The following is a 7,278-nucleotide window of genomic DNA, read 5'->3' as shown; positions in this document are numbered from 1 at the left end:
TTCTCTTCCGTTGACTGCGCATGCCACCATGAAAATATGTCAGTAAAACCCATGATGGGCCCTGAATATACAGCTTGACACACTGATACCATGTTCTGGCCTCACTATATGTTTTGCCTTCTTTGATGCTATGGTGACAGGATAACGCAATGGAAATGGATAATGGTACTACTGTGAATTCATAACCCCCTTCTATCATAGCCCCCTTTATCGTCCCACCCACCCTACCAGTCAGCATCAGCAAAAAGGAAGTGCTGGGTCTTTTAACATGCCCACATAGGAGGAGCAGGCATTGTTACAATGCCCAGAAAACTTTCAGACCAAAGAAGGAGGGGGGAAGGGGGGGAGAGTAAGATTCACATTGAAAGGTCATGCAACAAAAGGAAGTTACCATAACCATAAAGTTGTATGATAAGGACCAGCATCTGCTTGCCCTTAACACCTTGAGAGCCAGGCTTTGCCCATCCATGGCCCACATTAAAGGGATGGCTGCCCCAGTCTAAGGATCTTTTATTAGTGTGGAAGCTCCCGTGGGTGAGTGGAGCTTTGCCTGCACCAGTCTCTCCCTTTAAGCAAAGAAGGCACCCAATATGCTTGCCTAAAGGGATGTTTATGCAGCTTGGATGTTTCCATTCAAATGAATGAGGAGGTTTCAGCCACTGGAGCACACAAATCTCCAGATCAGGGCACTTGACAAGTATGTTTAGAGATGAAAAGCAGAACAGGCTAATTCTTGGGAAGGCAAAGAGAAACGGAAGAAAGAAGTATTTCTGGGAACTTGGTGTTTTGCAGGAATATAAATAGATGAAATCTGTGCACAGTGGCTCTCTCTCTTAATTTCCATAAACTATGATTTGACATTGTTTTAGAAGACCTTTTGAAAAACAAATGGGCAGTGGCGGCGGCAGAGAGAAGGATGACCAAACAAAGCCCAGTGACATAAAAGCCAATGCTTTGTTTTAATTTCTTCCAACTCTAATCAGAGTATTTCAGTCATCTGTACTAAAACTTCACTACAGTGAATGGATTCTTACTATGTCCATATGTATATATGTGGAGCTGTGAACACTTCAGCCAGCCTTCATTACGTTTACCAGCATAAGCCTCACTGAAAATCAATAGGCCCGGCATCACAGGAGGATGAATTCCAAATCAGATACAAAATGATTTCACTTTCAGACAGATGTGGCCTTATTTATTTATTTATTTATTTATTCAATTTCTACCCCGCCCCTCTAGACAACGTCTACTCGGGGCGGCTTACAAACATTAAAACACATTAAAACAATGTAGAAAAATAACTAACATAATTATTATAATTAATATTATCCAAGATGGCAACATTAAGAACCAGAAAAAAGGGGAAGGAACTTAGGTGACTGGGGGGAAGGCCTGTCTGAATAACCATGTTTTTAGTTGGTTTTTGAACACACCCAGCGAGGGTGCCAGCCGAATTTCAGTGGGAAGTGTGTTCCACAGCCGAGGGGCAACTGCCGAGAAGGCCCGGTTTCTTGTTTTCTCCTTCCGGGCCTCCCTCAGCGTCAGTCCCCTCAGCCGTCCCTGCTGGCTTTGTCGGGTGACTCGGGTAGATCTGGGTGGGAAGAGGCGATCTGCCAAATATTGAGGTCCCAAACCGTTTAGGGCTTTATATGTAATCATTAATACTTTGAAGTCAATGCGGAAACGAATAGGTAACCAGTGCAGCGCAGCCAGAGTGGGGGAGATGTGCTGATATTTTCTCACCCCACTAATAAGTCTGGCTGCTGCATTCTGGACCATCTGGAGTTTCCGCAAGAGCCTCAAAGGCAGCCCCACGTAGAGTGCGTTACAATGGTCTAGTCTCGAGATTACGAGCGCGTGGACTAGAGTAGTGAGGGCCCCCCGATCAAGATATGGCCGCAGCTGGGCAATCCGCCATAGATGAAAATAGGCAGAGCGGACCACGGACGCCACCTGGGTTTCCATGGTTAGCGCCGGGTCCAGATGTATCCCCAAGCTGCGGACCTCACTCTTTGCGGCAAGGGTCATCCCTCCAAAAGAAAGGGAGTCACCTATGCCGCTGACGGGAGGGCCACCCACCCTCAAGACCTCCGTCTTGTCCGGGTTCAGCCTCAATCCATTAGACTGCATCCATTCCAGTACGGTGTCCAGGCAGCGCTGAAGGGACTGGACGGCATCCACTGAAGTTGGAGTAAAAGAGATGTAGAGCTGTGTGTCATCAGCGTTCTGGTGACACGATGCCCCACACCCTCTGATGACCCCGCCCAGCGGCCTCATGAAGATGTTAAACAGCATTGGGGAGATGATCGACCCCTGTGGAACCCCACAATTGAGATTCCACGGGGCCGAGACATTCTCCCCAATCTGCACTCTCTGGGGGCGGTCCTCCAGGAAGGAGCGGAGCCAGGCAAGTGCGAGGCCACCAACTCCCAACTCGGAGAGCCTCCCCAGGAGGATACCGTGGTCGACGGTATCAAAGGCAGCTGAGATGTCGAGGAGGACCAACAAGGACACATTGCCCCCATCGGCCTCCCTCAACAGGTCATCCAGCAGTGCGACCAGTGCCGTCTCTGTACCATAGCGTGGCCTGAAGCCCGACTGAAATGGGTCTAGAGCATTGGTTTCATCTAAGAGCGCCTGAAGCTGGTCTGCCACCACCCTCTCAACCACTTTGCTGAGGAAGGACACACTGGCGACAGGCCTATAATTGCCAATTTCATCCGCCGCCAGATTTGGTTTCTTCCTGATGGGCCTAATGAGTGTCTCCTTGAGGGCAAGGGGTACCTTGCCCTCCTGGAGAGACCCATTAATTATTGCAGTGGCCCATTCAGTTGTTACCGGCCTGGCTGCTTTGATTAGCCAGGCCGGGCAAGGGTCGAGAGAAGAGGTGGTGGCCCGACAGCGATCAAGCACCTTGTCTACCAGCTCTGATGTTACAGGCTGAAAAGAATCGAGAATTACCGGGCAGGACGGAGCGCTGGACATCTCTGCTCGATCCATTGTATTTAAAAAAGGAGAAAGGTCACGGCGGATGGCCTCCACTTTGGATTTAAAAAACGCTGCAAATTGGTCAGGTGAGATGCTAGTGGGAGGCCCTTCACCCTGGCCAATTCCGGATAGATCGCGAACTATACGGAAAAGTTCCGCCTGCCGGTTGGATGCTTCGCTTATCCGGTCAGCGACGTAAGCTCTTCTAGCAGCCTTTACCTTATCAAGGTAACGGTTAGTTGCGATCCTGACAGCAATCTTATTGTAAACCGTCGGTTCCTTCCTCCAAGTGCACTCTAGCCGTCTCCTTATTCGCTTCATCGCTCGTAGATCCTGGCTATACCAGGGTCCTGGCTGAGCTCTACTCCGGAGAGGGCGTTTGGGTGCGATCGTGTCAACAGCCCTAGTGGCGGCGGAGAACCAACCATCGACCAGAGCTTCGACAGGAGCGCCAGACAGTGCCGCTGGAATCCCTCTCATGGTATCCTGGAATCTCATGGGATCCAGTAACCTTCGAGGGCGGACCATCAAAATAGGTCCCTGCTCCCTGCAGGGGGGAAGCGCCATTGCGAGGTTACATTTTATCAGGTAATGGTCTGACCATGACAAGGGGACTGACACAAGGTCAGTCACCATCAGACCACGCTCGCTACACTCGGTAGAAAAGACCAGATCAAGCATATGGCCACCCATGTGTGTGGGGCCATTGACATGTTGGGACAAGTTCAAGAAAGCCATGGTTTCCAAGAACTCAAGAGCTGGCCCGGATACCTCCGCCTCCGCATGGATGTTGAAGTCACCCAGGACCAAAAGTCTCGGGGACTCCAACAGTGCCGCGGAGACGAAGTCCGCCAGCTCCGGTAGGGAGGTGGCTGGGTTGCTGGGAGCGCGGTAACCCAGCAAGATCCCAATACCATCCCTGGCCCCAATCCACACATGGAGAGCCTCCAGACCCGGCCTCACAAGCGAGGAGCGCCTAGTAACCTCTAATGATTTTCTATAAACAATGGCAACTCCCCCCCCGCCCCTCCAGTCTGCCCTGGTGCTGCACTGCATAACCCGGAGGGCAGGAAAGGGTCAAAGGGACCCCTCCTTCCCTACCCATCCAGGCCTTTGTTAAGACACACCCAAAATGTTACTGTATTAGTTGTTAACATTCTATGTTCAACAGTATATTGTTAGCCCTTTGGGGAGTGACTTATAGCAACACGTTCAAATATGGAAGTACTGTGAGTTGCTGGATGCAGAAGGAACAACAGAATCTGTGCTTGTCGGAAGCAAAACCTCATTGCTCTACAACCTAGAAGTTCCCTGCTATTGTCTACAGGGAGGGGAGAGTATTCAGAAATATATCCACATACAATATATGCTGTACATACATTCCATTTTCCTTGCCTGATCTCTACTTGCTTTTTATAGAGGAAGACATCACTGAATTACATAGCTATCACTCTGGAGGTTTTTACTGGGTATGTTCTGAGAACAATGAAATGATTATTTGTTTGTTTGTTTGTTTGTTTGTTTGTTTGTTTGTTTCCCACCTTTCTCCTTAAGAAGGACCCAAGGCAGGTTACAACATTAAAATACAGTATTTAAAACTAACAGCAGTGAGTAAACAAACACTAAAAAGGATCAAATGAATACTGTACTGAAACACATAAGCAACACAAAACAATGGATTCACGAAGGCTTTCACGGACGGGATCTAATGGTGGTTGTGGGTTTTTTGGGCTCTTTGGCCGTGTTCTGAAGGTTGTTCTTCCTAACATTTCCCCAGTCTCTGTGGCCGGCATCTTCAGAGGACAGCACTCTGTCCACAACTTCAGAGGACAACACCAAAACACTTTCAAAGATTTTCTGTTTTGAAAGATGCTGCCATGCTTCATAGTTGTGACAGTAATGAAGAAAAAATTCTGTCAGTCTTGTTCTCTTGTATTTCTCAAAACCCCTCCAGCAGATTTCTTCCATCCCAGTTCCATGACTGACTGCAAGACTCTCCCATCTTCCTAAGTGGGGGGGATGCATTTTTCAAATTATGCTTATCTTTGTGTGAATTTCCTATTGTACACGTTCTGTATGCAGTTTTGCACTGACAAGTCTATACCTGTTTGTATTTTTCAAATGTATGCATTTTACTAACACATTTTTCAAAGGTTCACATTTTTATGCACATTTGTTTCTTCTGAAACATTATGCAAGCCTCCAAAATACACAGATTTCCAATGCCAGATGTGCTTTGTTCTATTGCTAGTAATCAGATATGCAAAATAGTAATTCCATAGTTAAATGTGAATCCAACATAGTGTTAAAAAAGAAAGATGATCTTGTATGCTTCTCCTTTAACAATGAGCGACAGTGAAATGCATGCCCTGTCTGTTTCTAGTTCGAGGTACTACCTGCAACTTTCAAAATTTTTGAGACTGCCCCTTCCTTCCTGTTGTTTCCTTTGTTAGCTCCATTCCTCTCTCCTCCATTTTCTCCTCTCTGAAGAATGTTGTGTGGAGATGTAGGTCCACACTATATAACAGGAAAGAATACAAAGACATACTGTAAGGAAACATTTTTTGCTTCCCTTAACCAAGAAACATCCAGACTGCTCAACTATGTGGAAAGTTGAAAATATATATTAAAAAAGTGAATCTTGTGTTCCTGGTGTGACTGAATTTTTTCCCAGCGATGCTGTCACCTAGAACTAATATTAACAGAAAGTAGGATATATACCTATTTGTATAATTATAGTGAAGGAACATTGACATTGAGGTGAAATTTTCAAATCCTGAGGTAATATTTCCAGTGGCCATTCATTCACATACATGTGGCTAATCTTCATGCTTACAAGTAATTAAAATTAAAGGGAAAGACAATACCAGCAGCTGTCTGGCACTTTGGGTTACATTCCTGGCATATTTAAAGCTCTCAGATACCACAGGGATGAGTATGTTATTAATGTTAGGAGAGGGAGGTTTTGAAGTTGGCATCATGATCATATACAAATATGCGAGGCAGCTGTATTTTAATAACATTCTTGAGGGCACAAAGCAGCTCCCTAGGAATACTTTTCATTCACATTGCTAATTTTAGTCTAGAGAATGAAATGATAAAGGTTTCGGCATGATATAGGTATTCAAAAGTCCATTAACAAAAAAGCAGGATGCTATTGCACTCCAGAAAGGAGTGAGGGCCAGGAACCCTGAGAGAATGAGAGACAGAAAAACAGTGTGCCAGCAAAATGCTCATGTGTTCACATATCACAAAATAAATTTAGTGGCAGTAGCGGTCACTGTTGTTTTTTTAAACAGGACACTTTTCTTTCTGGTGGCAAATCCTCACATACATAGAGGGAAAGTGTACATAATGAAAACATTTTCTGGCATGTTTCGGTCTTGAGGAAGTCATATTTAAACACTGAATAGCTGTGAATGCTCTTAAATACCGATGCCCAAGGCATCCTTATGTGGCCATTTTGTTCTTTTGAACAAAACCTGCCTCTCGGATGGTCTGCTGGATTGGGTGAAACAAAAGAAGACTTCTAATGATGATATTTCATCTTTTCAAGCACACACGTAAAGGCTTACCAAGTATAGATGCAAGCTGTTTGCCTGTCACCGGCACATTTTTGTCCATATCTGTGGTTGATACTGACTCCGCTTTGTCTGGAGAAGGTAAGCTGAAACAGTTGATGACGTTGTGCAGAAAGAAAGAAAAGGAAAATCAAAAAGAATAAAAAGATGATGGTCTCCCTTCTGGTGCCAGACGTACAACTGTTTTATTAATCTTAGGCTATTGAAGAGATCCTGAGGCACAACAGGTGGGTCAGAAGAGGTCTTTGTCCCCTTCCAAATATATACAAGAGCAGTTACTGGAGACTCACCTCATTAAAAAAGACGTTATTGACACAGTTTGTGTGGGCTGACCAGAGATGGCATCTAAGGAAGGAAAGAAGGGATCAATCTCCCCCCCCCCCCCCACTAGATAGCAGATTTCAGCCATTTGCAATCACGCCTCAGGATTACCTGCATTTCTGTCAACGTCATTGACTACACACACACACACACACACACACACACACACACACACACACACACACACACACACACACACACACACACACACACACGGGCACCCCCACACACGGACACCCACACCCACACACACCATTTTAAATAAACGAATCATTTTTATTTTTGCCACAGTTACCCAAAACTTGAACTGTTTTCTTAACATGTTTATAAGTTATAAGAGATTATTTAATAGTCACTATTGCTCCACCATAAACTTTTATAATATACT

General features: G+C 45.6%; 1 long non-coding RNA gene across 1 annotated transcript; it reads right to left on the bottom strand.

Annotated features, from left to right (window-relative positions):
- Nucleotides 1–4,617: 4,617 nt before the first annotated feature.
- LOC144586056 (uncharacterized) lies at nt 4,618–6,918 on the bottom strand. The gene is made up of 2 exons (XR_013540766.1): nt 6,564–6,918; nt 4,618–5,505 (listed from the first exon to the last, which is right to left on the bottom strand). It is a non-coding gene; the product is annotated as an uncharacterized LOC144586056 (long non-coding RNA).
- Nucleotides 6,919–7,278: the final 360 nt, after the last annotated feature.

This window comes from Pogona vitticeps, chromosome 1, assembly GCF_051106095.1.
Source record: "Pogona vitticeps strain Pit_001003342236 chromosome 1, PviZW2.1, whole genome shotgun sequence".
Taxonomy (NCBI): Eukaryota; Metazoa; Chordata; class Lepidosauria; order Squamata; family Agamidae; genus Pogona; species Pogona vitticeps.
The sequence above is the reverse complement of the archived record's forward strand: the minus strand, read 5'-3'. Positions and strand labels throughout refer to the sequence as shown.